General features: G+C 37.0%; 1 protein-coding gene across 3 annotated transcripts in view; it reads right to left on the bottom strand.

The window, feature by feature from the left end:
* The window catches only part of AP3B1 (adaptor related protein complex 3 subunit beta 1), a 236,951-nt gene that overhangs the window by 141,338 nt on the left and 75,303 nt on the right, over window positions 1-20,310 (bottom strand). The window lies entirely within an intron of this gene.

Raw genomic sequence — 20,310 nt, forward strand, 5'->3', positions numbered from 1 at the left:
CTCCTGCATTGGCAGGAGTCTTTACCAGAGTCACTTGGGAATCCCAGCCTACAGGTAAGGAATCCTTAAAATAAACAACAACAACAAAAAGCACACAAAGACAATAATATTTAAGTGGATCCAGTGCAATTACGAGGGCTTCCCATGTGGTACTGGTGGTAAAGAACCCATCTGCCAATGCAGGAGATATAAGAGACCCAGGTTTGATCCCTAGGTCAGGAAGATCCTCTGGAGGAGGGCATGGAAACTCACTCCAGTATTCTTGCCTGGAGAATTCCACAGACAGAGGAGCCTGGTGGGCTACAGTCCATGGGGTCGCACAGAGTCAGACATGACTGAAGCAACTTAGCACACACAGTGCAGTTACTATTTAGAGGTAATCTCTGTTACCATGTACCTGAAACGTATTTTCCACTTCTGGGAAGATGGAATAGATATACTTATTCCTATTCCTCTCACTAAGAACGACTAGAAACCCAAGACATTATATATAAAATAATTTAAGAAAAGAAAGGCAGAGAGAAGAAAGGCTGGATATGGACACCTCAGGACCCTTACCAAGGGTTAAGGGGCAGCAGGGTTAGGCAGAGGAAGGAAAGGAGTTTAGCTATAAAATGGTTACATGAAGGATATTTGTGATGGAAACGTTCTGAATCCTGAAGTATCAATGTTAATACCCTGGTTGTAGTATATTACTATAGTTTTGCAAGACAACACCATTGGAGGAAAATGAATAAAGGTTACACCAGATCTCTCTATATGATTTCTTACAACTGCATGTGAATCTACAATTATCTTAAAATAGAAAGTTTAATTAAATAAAATTAAGGAGGAAAAAAATCAGCAAATCACTTAAAAGCAATTTACATATATTTATCCACTGTTATAACAATAAAAGAAATTACCTAAATTGTTATAGTTTAACATCACCTAATGACATGTTCAAGAGATGAGAATACCAGACTACCTGATCTGCCTCTTGAGAAACCTATATGCAGGTCAGGAAGCAACAGTTAGAACTGGACATGGAACAACAGACTGGTTCCAAATAGGAAAGGGAGTATGTCAAGGCTGTATACTGTACCTTACTTATTTAACTTATATGCAGAGTACATCATGAGAAACGCTGGGCTGGAAGAAGCACAGCTGGAATCAAGATTGCCGGGAGAAATATCAATAACCTCAGATATGCAGATGACACCACCCTTATGGCAGAACGTGAAGAGGGAACTAAAAAGCCTCTTGATGAAAGTGAAAGTGGAGAGTGAAAAAGTTGGCTTAAAGCTCAACATTCAGAAAACAAAGATCATGGCATCTGGTCCCATCACTTCATGGGAAATAGATGGGGAAACAGTGGAAACAGCATCAGACTTTATTTTTCTGGGCTCCAAAATCACTGCAGATGGTGACTGCAGCCATGAAATTAAAAGATGCTTACTCCTTGGAAGGAAAGTTATGACCAACCTAGATAGCATATTCAAAAGCAGAGACATGACTTTGCCAACAAAGGTCCATCTAGTCAAGGCTATGGTTTTTTCCTGTGGTCATGTATGGATGTGAGAGTTGGACTGTGAGGCAAGCTGAGCGCCGAAGAATTGATGCTTTTGAAGAGAAGACTCTTGAGAGTCCCTTGGACTGCAAGGAGATCCAACCAGTCCATTCTGAAGGAGATCAGCCCTGGGATTTCTTTGGAAGGAATGATGCTAAAGCTGAAACTCCAGTACTTTGGCCACCTCATGCGAAGAGTTGACTCATTGGAAAAGACTCTGATGCTGGGAGGGATTGGGGGCAGGAGGAGAAGGGGACGACAGAGGATAAGATGGCTGGATGGCATCACTGATTCGTGATTCTGAGTGAACTCCGGGAGTTGGTGATGGACAGGGAGGCCTGGGGTGCTGCAATTCATGGGGTTGCAAAGAGTCGGACACGACTGAGCGACTGAACTGAACTGAATGAACTGTTTTCCTTGTAACTGCTTTTAAAACACAATCTTTACTTAAATATCACTGAAAACACTTTTCATCAAAAACATGACCTTTAGGTTCCTCAGAAGTGAGAATAATATTATCTCAGTGTTTTTTAAATCGACAATAAAAAAATTTTAAGAAATTCTAACAAAAGAAACTCACCAAATTTATATTCTTTGAAAACAAAAGGCATTTTAAAAGTAATACCCATATTTAGAAGTAAACTAGAAATTATAACATTATCTTCTTCAAATATACAATTCAAAACAAATTACTTGTCTAAGTGCTTAAAAAAAAGGACTGTAACTGAGATAAACTTTTATATCAAAGCCAATACACAAATAACTTATTCTTTAAGCCTAAGCACTCACCTACAATCTTCAGTGTATATTAATCAAACAAATGTCAAAATCAACCAAAAATTGATATGAAACTGCTATATTTATCATATTCATCAATATGAAACACAGCACTATAACTAACAAATAAAATATTCAAAAGTACACAAAGCTGCCTTTTAAAAAGTTTATTCATTCATTCCAGTTCTCCTTCACTATTAACTTTATTAAAGCCCAACTATGTTATTTTAATAAATGACATTTGTATTGCTTATTGTAGTGTATAAGAATTTAGGATTATGGCAGTAACTTTAGTAAAAAGATTATTAAGGAATTTTTTTCTTTCATTAGTATCTTTTCCACATACAAAGATCTTACAAAGCTATTATGTAAAACTTATATAAATTAATGCTTCATATGTTTTATTAAAGATCTATAAACTAATTCTTTCTTAACATTTAACATTAGATAAATTAGTGTAATTTACTAAAATGAAAGGGATTCTTTGAAATACTACAAAGTTTTAACAGGATTATTGGATAACAAACACAAAGAACATGTTGCTTAATACCTAAAATAGTTATTGATATGAACTATTATTTCAAAGTATATTCCCATCAAAAGAAACTTTCTCTTACACTTTCTGTGAAATTTCAACTTAGTTTTATTGTTATGAGAACACCATGGCATAGCTTTTTAGATCTGGCTGCTAATTACTAACTATATATTTTTATCTTATCCAGGGCATCTGCCTAACCCAGGGATGGAACCCTAGTCTCTTGTCTCCTGCAATGGCAGGAGGATTCTTTAACATTGGCGCCACCTAGGCAGCCCAAATAGTATTATGAAAGTGTTCATGAAGATTGATTTGTTTAGTGAAAGTATATAACCATTTAGTGTCCAGTGAATATTAAACACTCAAATAGTAGCAATTAACATTGCTTTTATTAAAATTTTTTCTAGAAATTACCTCACTTTAAATCAAATATCCCCAGATGCCAAATATGAAGAAAAGTTTCCCCTGAAACCCTAATCCTAAAATTATCCCTCAGAAAAGAAACTGCCTCCTATTTGAGATTTACAAGTACATCATGAGGCTTTTGTACAGGTGCTTCATTTTGAACCAAAATGTACTGTTTAGGGAACTCATTACACTAAAACAACTTTAATCAATGCTAGTTACAGTTGCTTAAAAGAAGTCACAAACCCCAGGGACAAAATGTCATTAAAAATAACACTTAAAAGATTACTTTTTAAAAACAGTTAATATAGGATCATAGAGTTCTGCTTCTAATAATAGGCAATTTGGAATAAACCTTATAATGAGCTAGGAAAGAAAAATGAAGCACACTTGTTTCAAGGTACTGAAAAGCTAAAAGAACAGTGATGAATTATGCAGACAAGACCCAGAAGTAGTGGTAAACCTAGAAACCTAACAGTTAAATCCCTGCAATTGTTTCTCCACCCCAAGCGTGAGTTGTTATATACATAACAAAAATCTGAAAGGCCTAAAGAGCTTTTAGCAGATTCACAAAAATTACAGAAGCAAAAGCTGGTGATCAGGATCCACCAAAAAGCAAGATGCCTAACTCTCCTTAGTCTCTGGTTTTAAGTCCTGAAAGCCTATATCCTAGGGAGTTAAGGTCATAAAATTGAAGCTCATATTTTAATCATGTCAATGTAGAATCGAAGTGAATGAATGAACTCAGATTGCTGATACCCTGATCAAGTAATAATCCACAAACAAACCAAAACTAATCATCCAAAGCTTCAAAACTAGTTCAACAATTTTTCAGAAAGTAAGAAAAGAGGGCAAATAAAGGGGAAGAAAAAGCAGTGTCACTGAGGGTCAGGATATTGTTCCCATTTGAGAGGGAAAACAGGATATTAAGTGGAAAGTGAGGAATTAGGGGCTTCTGGTGAATACTTATAATTTGTTTCTTAATCTGAGTACTCGTTACATCGGTCTCTTCAGTTTGCAAAAATTCATGAAGCCATTTGCTTCTGAGACATATACATTACCTATTTCTAAATATCCATATAAGAAAAAAGCAATGATGTGAAGTTTTAAAAAACAAAGACAATAAACACCAAAGTTAAAAAATGAGGCTATTAGACACGAATTTTCAAGAACTGAGACCTAACTATGGACAATATATTCACGGAATTAAGTGATAAGACTGAGTTTTTTGGTGGGGATTTCAACCCTGTCTGGAGAAGGGAAAGGCTACCCACTCCAGTAGTTTGGCCTGGAGAATTCTATGGTCTGTACGGTCCACGGGGTCGCAAACAGTTGGAGATGACTGAGTGACTTTCACCTGTATTATTATTTTTAAACTTAATTCTTTTTTGGCCATACTGGAAGATATGTGGCATCTTAGTTCCCTGACTAAGGATCAAATTAGTGCTCCCTGCATTAGAAGCGCAGTGTCTAAACCAGCGGACCACCAGTAAAGTCTCTCAACCTCGTATTATTTTTACAGAAAAGTCAGATTCACTTCTTTACATAACTTTGATATAAAGTGCTATAATTTCAGCAACCACCAGGACAGATCAGACTCAGGAAGATTTATGCTCTCTCAGAGAAAACAGCCCAGATAATCAAAGACATTAAGTGATGACTCATACTTTGTATCTTAGATAACTTAGAACAACTCCAAAATAATCATTCTTAATCAACATTTTAAATGTATGTGGAAAGAATTTTATTTTCGCCTTGTCCAGAAACATTTTCTGTTGCTGTTTGGTTAAACAAGTAAGATAAACAAGATACAATCAGAAGGATGCTTCGTCTGCTTAAAAGTAAATATAGATAAAACAAGTTTCAAAGATGCTGAAATCTATAGAAAGAAACTTCCATTTGCTCAACTTAGTATACTAATTGTACATCATATATAAAAAAAGCAGATGAACTAACTTTAATATATCTTTATGTGCATTTGAAAAAAATATTTTTTTTAATTTAATTTTTTAACTTTACAATATTGTATTGGTTTTGCCATATATCAAAATGAATCCGCCACAGGTATACATGTGTTCCCCCATCCTGAACCCTCCTCCCTCCTCCCTCCCCATACCATCCCTCTGGGTTGTCCCAGTGCACCAGCCCCAAGAAATACTGTTTCTAATAGAATTGCTTAACTTTTTAAAACAGTTTAAAAAATACCTTCTACTATATTTTTATCTAGATATTAACATTATGCAGTTTCAGTTCACGGGCTTCCCAGGTGGCGCTAGTGGTAAAGAACCCAACTGCCAATGCAGGAGATGTAAGAGACGTGGGTTCGATCCCTGGGTTGGGAAGATCCCTTGGAGGAGGGCATGTCAACCCACTTCAGAATTCTTGCCTGGAGAATCCCAAGGACAGAGGAGACTGGCAGGCCACAGTCCACAGGGTCACAAAGAGTCGGACACAACTGAAGCAAGTTAGCACACAAGCACACATGAAGTTTCAATTCATACAAAACATCTATAAATTTAGAATTAATTAGAAAGGCCTTCCCTACAAAGCTGAAACAGCAGTTATTAGTTATTATGTATTAGTAATAGCAGTCTTTAGGTATTATGCTAAGTTCTCATTCAGAGTATATCATGCATATAATCTTAACCATCTGAGCTCCTGATTCTTGGATAAAATAAGGTGCAATTTAGAAAGAAAAAATATTAACTTGTATCTTTCATTCGCTATCAAAGGGCAGGAAAACAGAAAATTGTTTTAGAAGCGCTTGCATCAAAAAGTTTTTTAAAAATCAACTATTATATATTGTCTGACTGAGGCTAGAGAAATGAGGTATTATCACCCATGGGGACTTTATGGGTATTAATTAAAACATTTTATACAGTGGCTTATGTTGGCATTTTTTTCTAAACCTCACGATCATTTAAATAATTTCACCTTTAACAACAATAAATTACTGATTATTGCAAAGAGAACTGTTTAACAGAAATCTGATGTAAAAAAACAGTAATGAACCTGTAAAACCTGCTCTTTTGCACCTTGGAACACAGCTGGTTCTAAAACTAAGGCAGTTAAAATAAATCCAGATCATTTTAGCAACAAAATAATGATGTTATCAGTTCATAACCCAAAGAATAAAATAAACATCTATGAATCCATACTTAGGAAAATAAATGACTAATAAATAAATAAATAAATGGGAGAGAAAAGTCAAGTCTTGTTGAGGTCCTTTAATGGACCAGAACTTGGTGGTCCGGAGTTGATGATAAGAAAGTAAAGGAGAGAAAGACGCTGATATTCCTTGGTTTATACAGAAAGCCAATAAAGCCCCTGCACGGGGCTTGCTCTGTTCACGAAGGCCTCAGGCGCCCTCTTGATGGGGTGAAGGTACAGAGCACCTTCTTGAGAGGGTCTTAGAAGCCCGGGCAGGAAAGTGAACTTAGAGAGCCTCTGAGCTCCAGGGGATCAGCCTGAAAAAGAGAGAGAGAGAGAAAGACAGACACGGGGACCAGAGCTCTGATGGAGCAAAGGTGCTTTATTCAACATTGTGTAGGTATTTATACTGTCTTACAAGATAGCTATTTTCAGCAGCATCCATATGAAAGAGAGAGTTGTAAATAACCACTTTTACTGTATGGTTCATAAAAAGGAAGAGGGTACTTATCACCGTATAGAAAAACTAATAAAGGAAATGCCTGGATTCCTCAGTCTCAGGAGAGGCTTGCCTCTCCTCTTAATTCCTGAATATTCAGGAATTAATAAGGAGCAGAGAATTCCTGACAGATGCAAAACAGCACACAGGAAGCCTCCTGTTAAATGCTTCCTGACAAAGGCTTCCTTACAGAAGGATTTCTAACAATAATTATGCTAATGATCAATGAGTACTACAGGCTTAAAATACACTTCCATGTCAGGATCCATAGTCTTGGAATATCCATATTCCAAGATGATGTGCCTCTCAACCTATACAGAAGTAAAGATGGTTCCCTATGGAAAAGTATTAAATGACTCAAAAAGGAACTCTGGTAATAATAAGGACACAAATATATAAAATCTTTGTGATGAAACTAATGAGTATAAAAAATTATATTTATAAATAAAGATTTTTCTACTATTTAAAATATCCATACATGTATAAAATGAAACGATATACAATAGACAACCTTCTCCACCTTTCTAAAAAAGTACACACTCAAGCTGAACAAAAAAAAGGTTAAATCCCTTACTTGGAAAATGGAGACAGCTTTGTAGTTTCTTTAAAGTAAAGACAGTGTTTTAGAAATTCATTCTGAATAGATATGGGTGAAATTATATAATATCTTGAATTGTATATAAAATTTGGGACAGAAATGGGAAGAGGCTTGAGTTAAAGTGAGAGTAGCCATGAGTTGATGAATGCTGCTTTAAATGATGTATACGTGAGGATTCATTAGACTGTTGGACCTATCTTTGTGCATGCTTAAATTTTTCAATAATTTAACATTTATACAGTGAGTCTGACTCAAGATCAAACTATAAAGCTACAGTAATCAAAACCAAGACAGTGTGGTACTAATGAAAGAATAGACAAAGAGATTAATGGAACAGAACACGGAATTTCAAAAAAGGCCTGCATGAATATATATAGTTAACTGACTTGTGACAAAGGAGCAAAGGTAATACAGTAGAAAAGAAAGTCTTTTCAACAAATGGTGTTGAATATCAACATGCAAAAAATAATCATCTAGACACAGACCTACAGCATTTATAAAAATTCACTCAAAAAGGATTAGAGACAAATGAGGAACAGCAAACCATAAAATTCCAGAATGTAACATAGGAGAAAACCTAGATGACCTTGGTATAGTGATGACTTTTAGATAACACCACCAAAGGCACAATCCATGAAAGAAATAATTGACAGACTGAACTTCATTAAAATAAAAACTGTCTGCTTTGTAAAAGCTGTCAAGACAAAGACAAGACAAGCCACAAACTTGGAAAAATATTTGGAAAAGATATATCCGGTAAAGGGCTGTTATCCAAAATATACAAACTCAACTAGGAGAAAGCTAACAACTCAATTAAAAAATGGGCAAAGGATCTGAACAAGTAACTCACCAAAAAAGATACATAGTTTCAGGACGATATATAGATTCGGAAAGACCAGCTGGAGAAGGGATAGGCTACCCACTCCAGTATTCTTGGGCTTCCCTTGTGGCTCAGCTGGTAAAGAATCCACCTGCAATGCGGGAGACCTGGGTTCAATCTCTGTGTTGGGAAGATACCCTGAGAAGGGAAAGGCTACCCACTCCAGTATTCTGGCCTGGAGAATTCCATGGACTATAGTCCATGGGGTTGCAAAGAGTCAGACACAACTGAGCGACTTTCAGTTTTCACTTTCAAGCTTATGAAAAGATGTTCAACATTACATTACATGTAATTAGGGAAATGCAAATTAAAACAACATACTAGTGCACACTTGTTAGAATGGCCAAAATCCAGGATACTGACAACACTGAAAGCAAAAGAAATTCTCATTCACTGCCAGTGGGAACACAAAACAGTATTGCCACTATTAAAGAAAATTTGGCAGCTTCTTACAAAATTATATGCAACATTATCAAATGGTTGAGTAATCATGGGCTTTCCCCTGGTAGCTCAGATGGTAAAGAATATGCCTACAATGTGGGAGACCTGGGTTCGATCCCTGGGTTGGGAAGATTCCTGGAGGAGGGCATGGCAACCCACTCCACTATTCTTGCCTGGAGAATCCCCTTGAACAGAGGCGCCTGGCAAGCTACAGTCCATAGGGCGGCAGAGTCAGACAGGATGAGCGACTAAGCACACACACATGAGTAATCAGAGTCCTTGGTTTCTGCCAAAACAAGTTGACACAAAAATCTGCATGGCTTTAATTGTAACTGCCAATTTACAGAGGCAAACAAGATATCCTTCAGCAGGTAAATGGATGAATAAACTCTGGGACATCTAGATAATGGAATATTATTTGGTCCTAAAAAGAAATGAGCTAATAGAGACATGAAAAGCCAGAGAGCATCCTTAAACACATATTACTATTCAAGGAAGTCAATCCAGAAAGGCTACATAGTGGATGATTCTAACCAAATGATACTCTGAAAAAGGAAAACTATGGAGGCAATTAAAAAAAAAAAAAAGTGACTGCCAGGATTTGTAGCAGAAAGAGGAATAAATAAGCAGAATACAGAGGATTTTTAGAACAGTGAAATTATTTTGTAAAATATCACAATGGTGGGGTCAGGTCATTATACATTTGTCAAAACCAACAGAAGGGACAACATGAGCGAGCCTTAATGTAAACGGTGGACTTCAGGTGATAGTGATGTATTAACATACGTTCATCAATTGCAATAAATGTACTACTGTGGGGAAAGATGTCGACAGGGAGGCAGGCGGGCATAAGGAGTATAAAGAAATTCCTTGTATTTTTCCACCCTATTTTGCTATGCACCTAAGATTGGTTTAAAAATAAATTTAAAACAAATCCTTTAAAAAGAATCAATGAGTTTAATATATCTTAACTTATTTCATATGAAAGTAGGTCTCTCTCCACTCATATGTACTGACCACCCCAAATGCTAATATAAAAATCAAAATAAAATTAACTTTTCATCATGCTCTAGAACATTCACTTTCAGTAAGAGAAATGCTGGTTACATTAAATATAAGCTTTATGAAGTCCAAAAATATTACCTTTTATTTCATAAAGCATATTTCTGGAAAGGCACAGTTTATAAATATTATCATTTATCCTGCCATCTCTTTCTTTAATCACCATGGTGTTGGCAGTAGTTAAGAAAGAGACACTGAGTGTACCTACTTGTCTTCTGAACTCCAAGCAGCCTGCAGGGCACTAGCACCAACTTAAGATCTGAACCAGAACAATACAATGTCTGCACTCTACCGTGGACACAGACTGCTACATAATGCTTAAAAGCTACGGGCGAATACATCAGGACACTGTCATGCCATGAGATACTCTTAACAGCAAGCTTGAGCTACTTTAACAAAATACCACAGACTGCCTAGCTTAAACAACAGACATTTATTTTTCACAGTTTTGGAGGCTGGTAAGTCCAAGAGTGAGGTGCTGGCTGACTTGGTTTCTGGTGAGAATCCACTTCCTACATTGCAGCTGGCTGCCTTCTCACTATGTCTTCACACGGGCAGAGAAAGAGACAGGAGGCACACTCTCGGTGCCTCTTCTTAGAAGGGCACTATTCCCAAGATGAGAACCCCACACTCACAACTTGGCTGAAATCGAGTTCCTTCCCAAAGTCCTCACTGCCAAATACATCACACTGGGAGTTAAGGATTTCAACACGTGGATTTTGAAGGACGTAAACATTCAGTCCATAGACACCATAGCAGTATACTGGAGGGGCATCATGCTCACAATGGGTCAGAGTTCCCTGACAAGACCAGAGTGAGGAGGTGACTGGCAGTATCATAAACGCTTCATTAAACTATTCAGTATGAATGGCACACATTTGCTTTCTTTTTTAAAGTCAGGTTTAATACATTTTTAAGTTTAATATTTTTCAAAAAAAAAAAAAAAGTAGTCTCTTTCCCCTCAAATTAGGTCTATATAAAACAACAGAAAACATATATACTGGTTTCAAATATTTTTTCCTTCCTTGAGGTAATTGCTATGCTCTTCACTTTACATGTTTTTATACCACAGCCCAGTGACCACTACACCACAGGTGGAAGTATGGGTTTGAGGATCATCGAACACTGAATACCCCCCAATACATCACAATTATAGAAACACCTGTGCCCAGTAACTGAGTTGAGTCACTCTGAAAATCCAGAGCACTCAATTGCCCACAACACTTCTCATTTTTCATGACGACATGTTCAGCACCAGTATGTAAGAGATGCGTTTTTCAAATGTAATGGTTTCCATATCTTGTTACTGAAAAATCTAAAGAATCTACATAAGGCATTTTCCTATGTTACTCTGCAGTAAAATGTACTCATGACACAAGCTGATGTTCAACCTGAGTTCTAAGACATGAGAAAGAGTGGCCCTAGTCATTTGAAAACTAACCAATCTCAATCTCATGACCAGATAAATAAGATAAATAAGTTTTTTGTGCAGAATGCATTTTAGAGTGGTTCTCACTCAATCATAAACTACAAAATAAAATTAAACCCAACTTAGGTAAAATTAATCATGAATCCTCACATATTCACTCCCATGCACGTGTGTTCAGTCGGTAAGTCCTAAGTTGTATCCAATTTTTTGCGACCCCACAGACTACAGGCCACCAGGCTCCTCTGTCCATGGGGTTTTCCAGGCAAGAAAACTGGAGTGGGTTGCCATTTCTTCCTCCAGAGGATCTTCCCAACCCAGGAATCAAACCTGCAACTCCTGTGTTTCCTGCATTGGCAGGCAAATTCTTTACCACTGAGCTACCTGAGAAGCCAGATAGATAGATGGATGTAAACACATGTATACATCACTGATTATCATTTATCTTCAACCAAAACAACTTCTTGCAGTATCTCTTACTATACAGTTCTCCTATGTATGAATTTTTCAATTTAGTTCATCTGAAAATGTCTTCATTCCATCTTTATTTTTGAAGAATGCTTTCGTTATATAGAAATATAGAAATCTTTCTTGATAGATTTTTCTCTCAACAATGTAAAGATATTCCACTGTTTTTTAGACTCCATTGTTTCTTATCAGCAGTCAGTCATAATAATTGTTTCTCTGTATATAATGCATTGTTTAATCTCCATCTGCTTTCACGGTTTTGTCTTTTTCTTTTGATTTCACAAGTTTGACTATGAGGTACAAAGGTACAACTTTTTATTTCTTTTGCCTGGGAATTTGATGTGTTTCCTGAATGTGTACAGTTGTTTTTTTCACCCTTAAACTTGAAATTTTTTTCGCTTTTACTTCTTCAGGTATTATTTCTATTCCATTCACTCCCTCCTCTTATTTGGGGATTTTAATTACAAGGATTTCATTCCATATTGTTCACATGGCCCTGAGACTGTTCACTTTTCTTCATTTGTTTTTCTCTTGGTTCTTCAGAATGAATAATTTCTATTAATCTATCTTCAGGTTTCTCAACATTTTTACAGCCTTTTCCTGGCTGTTAAATCTATCTAGCTTCTTTTTCATTTAACCATTGTGTTTTTCAGCACCAAAATTTCCATTTATTTCTTTCTTATAGGGTTTTTATCCTGTTAAGATTGCTCATTTGTTCACTCAATATAACTATGTTGCCTTTTAATATTTTTGCTGTGTGTGTGTGTGTGTGTGTGTGTGTGTGTATATATATATAATAAATGTAGTAACTTGCATTATTTGTCTGGTAATGGCCTCTTCTTGATGATTATGTTTCTGTTGCCTACTTCTTCTCTTGAGTATTAGCTATATTTTTGTTTCTCATGTCTGCTGACTTTTTCAAATTGTATTCTGAATATTACCAACTACACACTATAAATTCTTCCTCATGTTGCATTCCTCTGACATGTATTAATATTTGTTATAGCAGGCATTTTACTGGTTTCAAACTGCAAACTCTGTCTATCTTAATGTGGCCAGCAAGTGAAATCTCTTTAGTTTTTTTTTTTCATCATCCAATTGCTGCTTTTTTTTGCTAGACCCATTAGAGTCTTTCTCACAGATGCAGAGTTGGTCAGCCAATGATTTGGATGGTGTTTACATGTATTTCCAAGGGTGCACCCTCCTGTCGTTCCCACACCTTTCTGGAATTTTCTCCAAACCTTTCAGGTATTCTGCCAACCTTGAAGTCTGTTCTCTAAAACCTAAGTAAGACTGTGACTTTTCCATTATTCCATGGGATTGGGAAGTGCCCTGAGGCAAATCCTGCAAACTCACACCCTGAAATTTCAGTCCTTTCCATGTAGAGTCCACTCTAGTTTTGCCTACTTTTGATCATCTGACAGTGCCTTTAGCTGCTGGTTTTCAAAATTATTTCCCAGAGAGTTAATCTGATCAAGGTATTCCATCAGCAGAAATTAAAACCATTAAGTCCATGGAGTTACATCTCAGCCTCAGGTCAGATGTCTTCATACTTTGTCTATTAAAGTAAACGTTTCTCATACACCCCTCCACATCCCACTTTTCTCATATTTCTAATTACTCCACATAGGCCAGAACTGTGTTGTATGCCCATTCCTAAACTCATCACCTACAAAGGGAAAGTACTTAACATTAACTAGATTAGCTTGGGCTAGGAAGCAACATGGCTTCTGCAAAGACACAGTGCTAAATCCCTGCAGAAAATGTGTCTGCAAAGAAGATCTTTTTGAATAGGAGTGTCTGATGGAAACAATCAACAGCATCTGCCACATTCTCCCATCCAAGTACTAACCAGGCCCGACCCTGCTTAGCTTCAAAGATCAGATGAAATCGGGCACATTCAGGGTGGTATGGTCGTAAACTGCCACATTCTCTATATCATCTAGACAACAACGCACTAGCAGAATCTGTCTGACATAACCATTTTGGAACTCTGTAGTCTACTGAAGGCTTGCAATATCTAGAAGAACTGCAGTAATTTAAAGATATGTATCAGAAACTTAAAGTTTGTATGTTAAGTGTTAGTTGCTCAGTTGTGTCCGACTCTTTGTGACCTCATGGACTGTAGCCTGCCAGGCTCCTCTGTCCATGGGATTTCCCAGGCAAGAATACCAGAGTGGGTAGCCATTCCCTTCTCTATGGAATCTTCTCGATTGAGGGATCAAACCCACATCTCCTGCATTGAAAGCAGACTCTTTATCATCTGAGCCACCAGGGGATATCAGCTAAATGAAAAACAGAATAGAATAAAATGGACTGTTTAAAATTACCACATTATTAGATTACATAAAACCATAATTTTCTATGAGATGAATACGCAAAACTATTAAGCAGCAAAATCACAAAACTGAAAAGTAAATCACAGGATTGTTAGAAGATAAATTCAATATTAATCAGTTATTCCTTTATGCTAGAGTAATAAGACTAACACAGAGAAAATAAATAAGACTAACACAGAAAAATAAAAAAACACATGAAACAGATGGGGTATAGGGTCAAGAAAAAACAATGATATAAATATCCATGACAGAATGTCAAGGAGAGAAGCACAGTGGAAAAAGGACAGACATCAGAGAAGGGCAGGAGAATAATGCACATTTCTGAACGTCTTAATCTTTGCATCTCTCTTCCTAAAATTCATTTATTAATAGTACACGTTCCAAGTCATAAAATACTTTTAATACTGTGAACATTTTGGGGCTCCAAGGTAAATATGGTGAGAGAAAGACAGAAAATAGACTTTTCCCAAATATAAACAATATGAGGGAAAAATATTAAAACTAGAAAAAAATCAGTCAGTAGAAAGAAACAAGAAGAAGGTCATAAACTACTGGCATAAACTTTTTAAAAAGTTTTTTAAAAAGACAAGACCCTAGAAAAACATATTCTTCACTTCTTGAGACTGTTCATTTAGGACCCTTGCCTCCCAATCTGGACAGAAGAAAACTGAGGGGTTTTTCTTATCTTTTCATCCGACTGAGGGTGACGTAAGGTCATGAGGGAGGTTCGCAGTGGAAGTTAGCGGTGAGGAGAAGCAGGTGGGGAAGTAAACAGTAAACCCAGCAGTCCCTAAAAGAACTAATACTCCAGGGCAACCCTGTCCAATAGAAACTTCTGTGATAAAGGAAACATTTTCTATTACACTATCGAATACAGTAGGCACCAGCCTCACATGACTACTGAACACTGGATGTGACCCAGTGCAACTGAGGAAGTGATTTTCAATTTCAGTTAATTTAAACAGCCACAAATAGCTAGCAGTGACTGTACTGGACAGCAGAATTCTTGGGTTAAACAATAATAACAAGAACAACTTACAGGCCAAGAGTATTTCTTGAAAGGAATATACTGGGTGGTATTAATGATAGTATAGGTCATTTAAGAAAGTTCCAAAATAAGTGCTCAATTTTCCGAAAAATGACATTAATCTCTGTTGAGACTGAATTTACTATCTCACAAGTTATTCCTTTCCAAAAATGCCATAAGGCTACAAAAACAAAGAAGAATGAGGCATAATCCTTTATGCTAGAGTAATAAACACACAATAATAAGTAATAATCCCTTATGATTCATACAGTGGAAGTGAGAAATAGATTTAAGGGACTAGATCTGACAGACACAGTGCCTGAAGAACTATGGAAGGAGGTTCATCACACTGTATAGGAAACAGGGATCAAGACCATCCCCAAGAAAAAGAAATGCAAAAAAGCAAAATGGCCGTCTGGGGAGGGCTTAAAAATAGCTGTGAAAAGAAGGCAAGTGAAAAGCAAAGGAGAAAAGGAAAGATATAAACATCTGAATGCAGAATTTCAAAGAATAGCAAGAAGAGATAAGAAAGCCTTCTTCAGCGATCAATGCAAAGAAATAGAGGAAAACAATAGAATGTGAAAGACTAGAGATCTCGTCAAGAAAATTAGAGATACCAAGGGAACATTTCATGCAAAGATGGGCTCAATAAAGGACAGAAATAGTATGGACATAACAGAAGCGGAAGATATTACGAAGAAGTGGCAAGAATACACAGAAGAACTGTACAAAAAAGAGCTTCACGACCCAGATAATCACGATGGTGTGATCACTCACCTAGAGCCAAACATCCTGGAATGTGAAGTCCAGTGGGCCTTAGAAAGCATCACTACGAACAAAGCTAGTGGAGGTGATGGAATTCCAGTTGAGCTATTTCAAATCCTGGAACATGATACTATGAAAGTGCTGCACTCAATATGTCAGCAAACTTGGAAAACTCAGCAGTGGCCACAGGACTGGAAAGGGTCAGTTTTCGTTCCAATCCCAAAGAAAGGCAATGCCAAAGAATGCTCAAACTACCGCACAATTGCACTCATCTCACACGCTAGTAAAGTAACGCTCAAAATTCTCCAAGCCAGGCTTCAGCAGTACGTGAACCATGAACTTCCTGATGTTCAAGCTGGTTTTAGAAAAGGTAGAGGAATGAGAGATCAAATTGCCAACAGCCGCTGGATCATCAAAAAAGCAAGAGAGCTCCAGAAAAACATCTATTTCTGCTTTATTGACTATGCCAAAGCCTTTCACTGTATGGATCACAATAAACTGTGGGAAATTCTGAAAGAGATGGGAATACCAGACCATCTGACCTGCCTCTTGAGAAACCTGTATGCAGGTCAGGAAGCAACAGTTAGAACTAGACATGGAACAACAGACTGGTTCTAAATAGGAAAAGGAGTACATCAAGGCTGTATATTGTCACCCTGCTTATTTAACTTACATGCAGAATACATCAAGAGAAACGCTGGACTGGAAGAAACACAAGCTGGAATCAAGATTGCCGGGAGAAATATCAATAACCTCAGATATGCAGATGACACCACCCTTATGGCAGAAAGTGAAGAAGAACAAAAGAGCCTCTTGATGAAAGTGAAAGAGGAGAGTGAAAAAGTTGGCTTAAAGCTCAACATTCAGAAAACTAAGATAATGGCATCCAGTCCCATCACTTCATGGCAACAGATGGGAAAACTGGCAACAGTGGCTGACTTTATTCTTTGGGGCTCCAAAATCACTGCAGATGGTGACTGCTGCCATGAAATTAAAAGACGCTTACTCCTTGGAAGGAAAATTATGACCAACCTAAACAGCATATTAAAAAGCAGAGACACTACTTTGTCAACAAAGGTCCATTTAGTCAAGGCTATGGTTTTTCCAGTGGTCATGGATGGATGTGAGAGCTGGACTATTAAGAAAGCTGAGCGCCGAAGAATTGATGCTTTTGAACTGTGGTGCTGGAGAAGACTCTTGAGAGTCCCTTGGACTGCAAGGAGATCCAACCAGTCCATCCTAAAGGAGATGAGTCCTGGGTGTTCATTGGAAGGACTGATTTTGAAGCTGAAACTCCAATACTTTTGCCACCTGATGCGAAGAGCTGAGTCATTTGAAAAGACCCTGATGCTGGGAGGGATTGGGGGCAGGAGGAGAAGGGGACGACAGAGGATGAGATAGTTGGATGGCATCACCGACTTGACGGACATGGGTTTGGGTGGACTCTGGGAGTTGGTTATGGACAGGGAGGCCTGGCATGCTGTGGTTCATGGGGTTGCAAAGAGTCAGACACAACTGAGTGACTGAACTGAATAAACACACAATAAAATAACCCACAATCAGACTGAAACTGAGAGGAAGAAACAAATGGTCTTTGGATATGGTGGGACAGAATGCAGAAGTCACACTGTATCAGAAAGAACAAAATGTCTGTGCCAGCACTTCCCAAGTAGCTGCAATAGGAGAAGAGCACAATTACTGTGCAATACATTCATGGCACAAAAGGAAAAAAAGTGCAAAAAGACAAATTATTCTGTAAAAAGATTCTCCATATATCAAAAGAAATTCTCTAGCAAGTTAGTAAGAATGTGAACTCAAAAAAAACCAAATACCTCATATATTCAAACCACAGAATAAAGGAAAGAGTGAAACCTGAGTAAACATAAAAATGAAAGCAATATCATTACCAAATTAAGTAAAAATTATAAGTAACAGACTTTCAGGTCACTGAAAATCAAATTACTAACACACACACAAAAGACTGGAGATGTATGAATGCAAATAAAAAAGCAAACATTAAAGCAATTATTTAAAAAGGTAACAGACACAGCAGACAAAGGATTATAAAAGAGAAAAATTTGTATTCCTGAAGCATATAATTGACAAGGAGTAGGAAAAGAAATTTGACCATCAAATTAAAAAACTAAAACATAAAAAGACAATTCCCTAAAATATAGGAAGAAGTGAATATACAGAGCATATAGAATGATCCACACCGAAGATGCAATGTTGCTAATCCTCCAAATATTTCAAGAAAAAATAAACAAGCATAAAACCATCTTTTTGAGGATTCAAACAACCAAAAAAAAAATACAGTTACCTGCAGAAAAGAAAAATCTGCAACCACAGAGCTCTCAGAACGTGTGACCCAACAGTATTACATCTGGCCAAGAAGTCAAATGTAAAAGTAGCAAGACATTTCAAACATAGAAGACATAAGAGAAGACCGACCCAAGAGTCCGGTCAAAATATCAAGGGTGACAGCAATACTGCAAAATCTTGAACTTTTATCTCATCTACCCATTCTTAAGAAGGGACTGCAGGATGTGCTCCATGCTGGAAGACCAAAAAAGAAGACAGTACAGACAGGAAGGCCTAAAAAACAGAGGATTTAATGCAGAAGATTGAAGAAATTAAGTTCCAGAACAACAGCTGTGTAGCAAGCCTAGAAAGCAATCAGATTAGAACAGGAGGATACAGAGCCTCCAGGACGTCTCCTGGAAGAGTATGAAGTTATTGGAATACTAGATATATGACAACGGTACTGACTGGAATGTGTTCAGCTATATGTAACAGAAATATCAAGTTACCCATATGGAAAACTCCCCCCCACTCCAAAATTCCAGAGTGTGGCTTCATCTTCATGCCTGCCAAATGGCTGCTGTACCTGTATTTATCACATACACATTCCAAGAAGAAACAATGAAAAAAAGGCAAAGGGTAAAATCAGTAAGTCTGCCAGGAAAACAATGGCTTTCCTAGAATCTCAGCCAGAATATCTCCACAACTATTTCAATTTCTCCATCTGGTTCATACAGCCATTTCTTGACTCCAAGGGAGTCTGAGAGGAAGTTGGTTATTTTTAACTGGATATATTGCTACTCTGAACAAAAATCAGGATTCTTTTATTTAAAAAGTGAAGCTGGAGAGTTGATATTTGGTAAGGCAATGGCACCGCACTCCTGGAAAATCCCATGGATGGAGGAGCCTGGTGGGCTACAGTCCATGGGGTCGCTGAGAGTCAGACACGACTGAGCGGCTTCACTTTCACTTTTCACTCTTATGCACTGGAGAAGGAAATGGCAACCCACTCCAGTGTTCTTGCCTTGAGAATCCCAGGGACGGGGGAGCCTGGTGGGCTGCCGTCTATGGGATCGCACAGAGTTGGACACGACTGAAGCGACTTAGCAGCAGCAGCAGCAGGCAACTGGTAGAATCTCAACAACTGCATATAAAATAATATTTGGAGACGATTTAATTTTCTGATGGAGAATGTCGTGTGCTTTGTTAATAGTGACATGATAAACTAGGCAATTTCAATTCCAGAAGGGAGTGCCAAAGAACATTCAAACTACCAGAAATTGTGCTCATTTAGCATGCTAGCACCATATATATATATATATATATATATATATATATATATATATAGTGCTATATACATATACACACACACATATATGTATTATATGTAAATATATATATATTATGTATATACATAGTATATATCTTTATATTATATATAATATATACATGATATATTATATATATATAATACATATATCTTTACATATAATACATATATATAGGGCTATATAGCACCATATATATATAGACAGATAGATAGATAGACATTACTTAGAAATGGAGAAAGTTAAATGCACACAAATATGAAAAGGCCTAAAAGAATTTGAAGTAGTTGATCCAGGCATGGGAAAAAATGGGATAGGAAAATGTTGTTTCTTATAAGCCTTGCAGTATTCTTTTAACCATACACGTTACTTGAATAAAATTTTAATGTTTCTTTAGAAAAGAAACTATGTAAGTTTAAAAAAGCCAAACAAAAATAAACTATAAACAACAACAAAAAATAAGTAATTGGTAAGATAAATGCTCCATAACCAATGAAAGGAGAGACAGAGACCTCATTTCAGTATCGGCACGTGGTCCATAGTTTCCCATTAAATTGCACACTGAACCCTTCCTTCCTCAATAGTTGTCTGAAAGTGAGCAAAAAACTTTTAAATGTGCATTGTAAAGCATGGATTCTACCCCAAGCTTCAAGCTTTTGTTTTTTAAAAAATCCAGAGGATACCAAATAAGATTCAAATACAGCCCACTAGTAAAACAAAATACAAAATTTATTTTACAAAGAAAATTAACCTGTAAAGA

Source organism: Bubalus kerabau, chromosome 10 (genome assembly GCF_029407905.1).
Source record: "Bubalus kerabau isolate K-KA32 ecotype Philippines breed swamp buffalo chromosome 10, PCC_UOA_SB_1v2, whole genome shotgun sequence".
Classification (NCBI taxonomy): domain Eukaryota; kingdom Metazoa; phylum Chordata; class Mammalia; order Artiodactyla; family Bovidae; genus Bubalus; species Bubalus kerabau.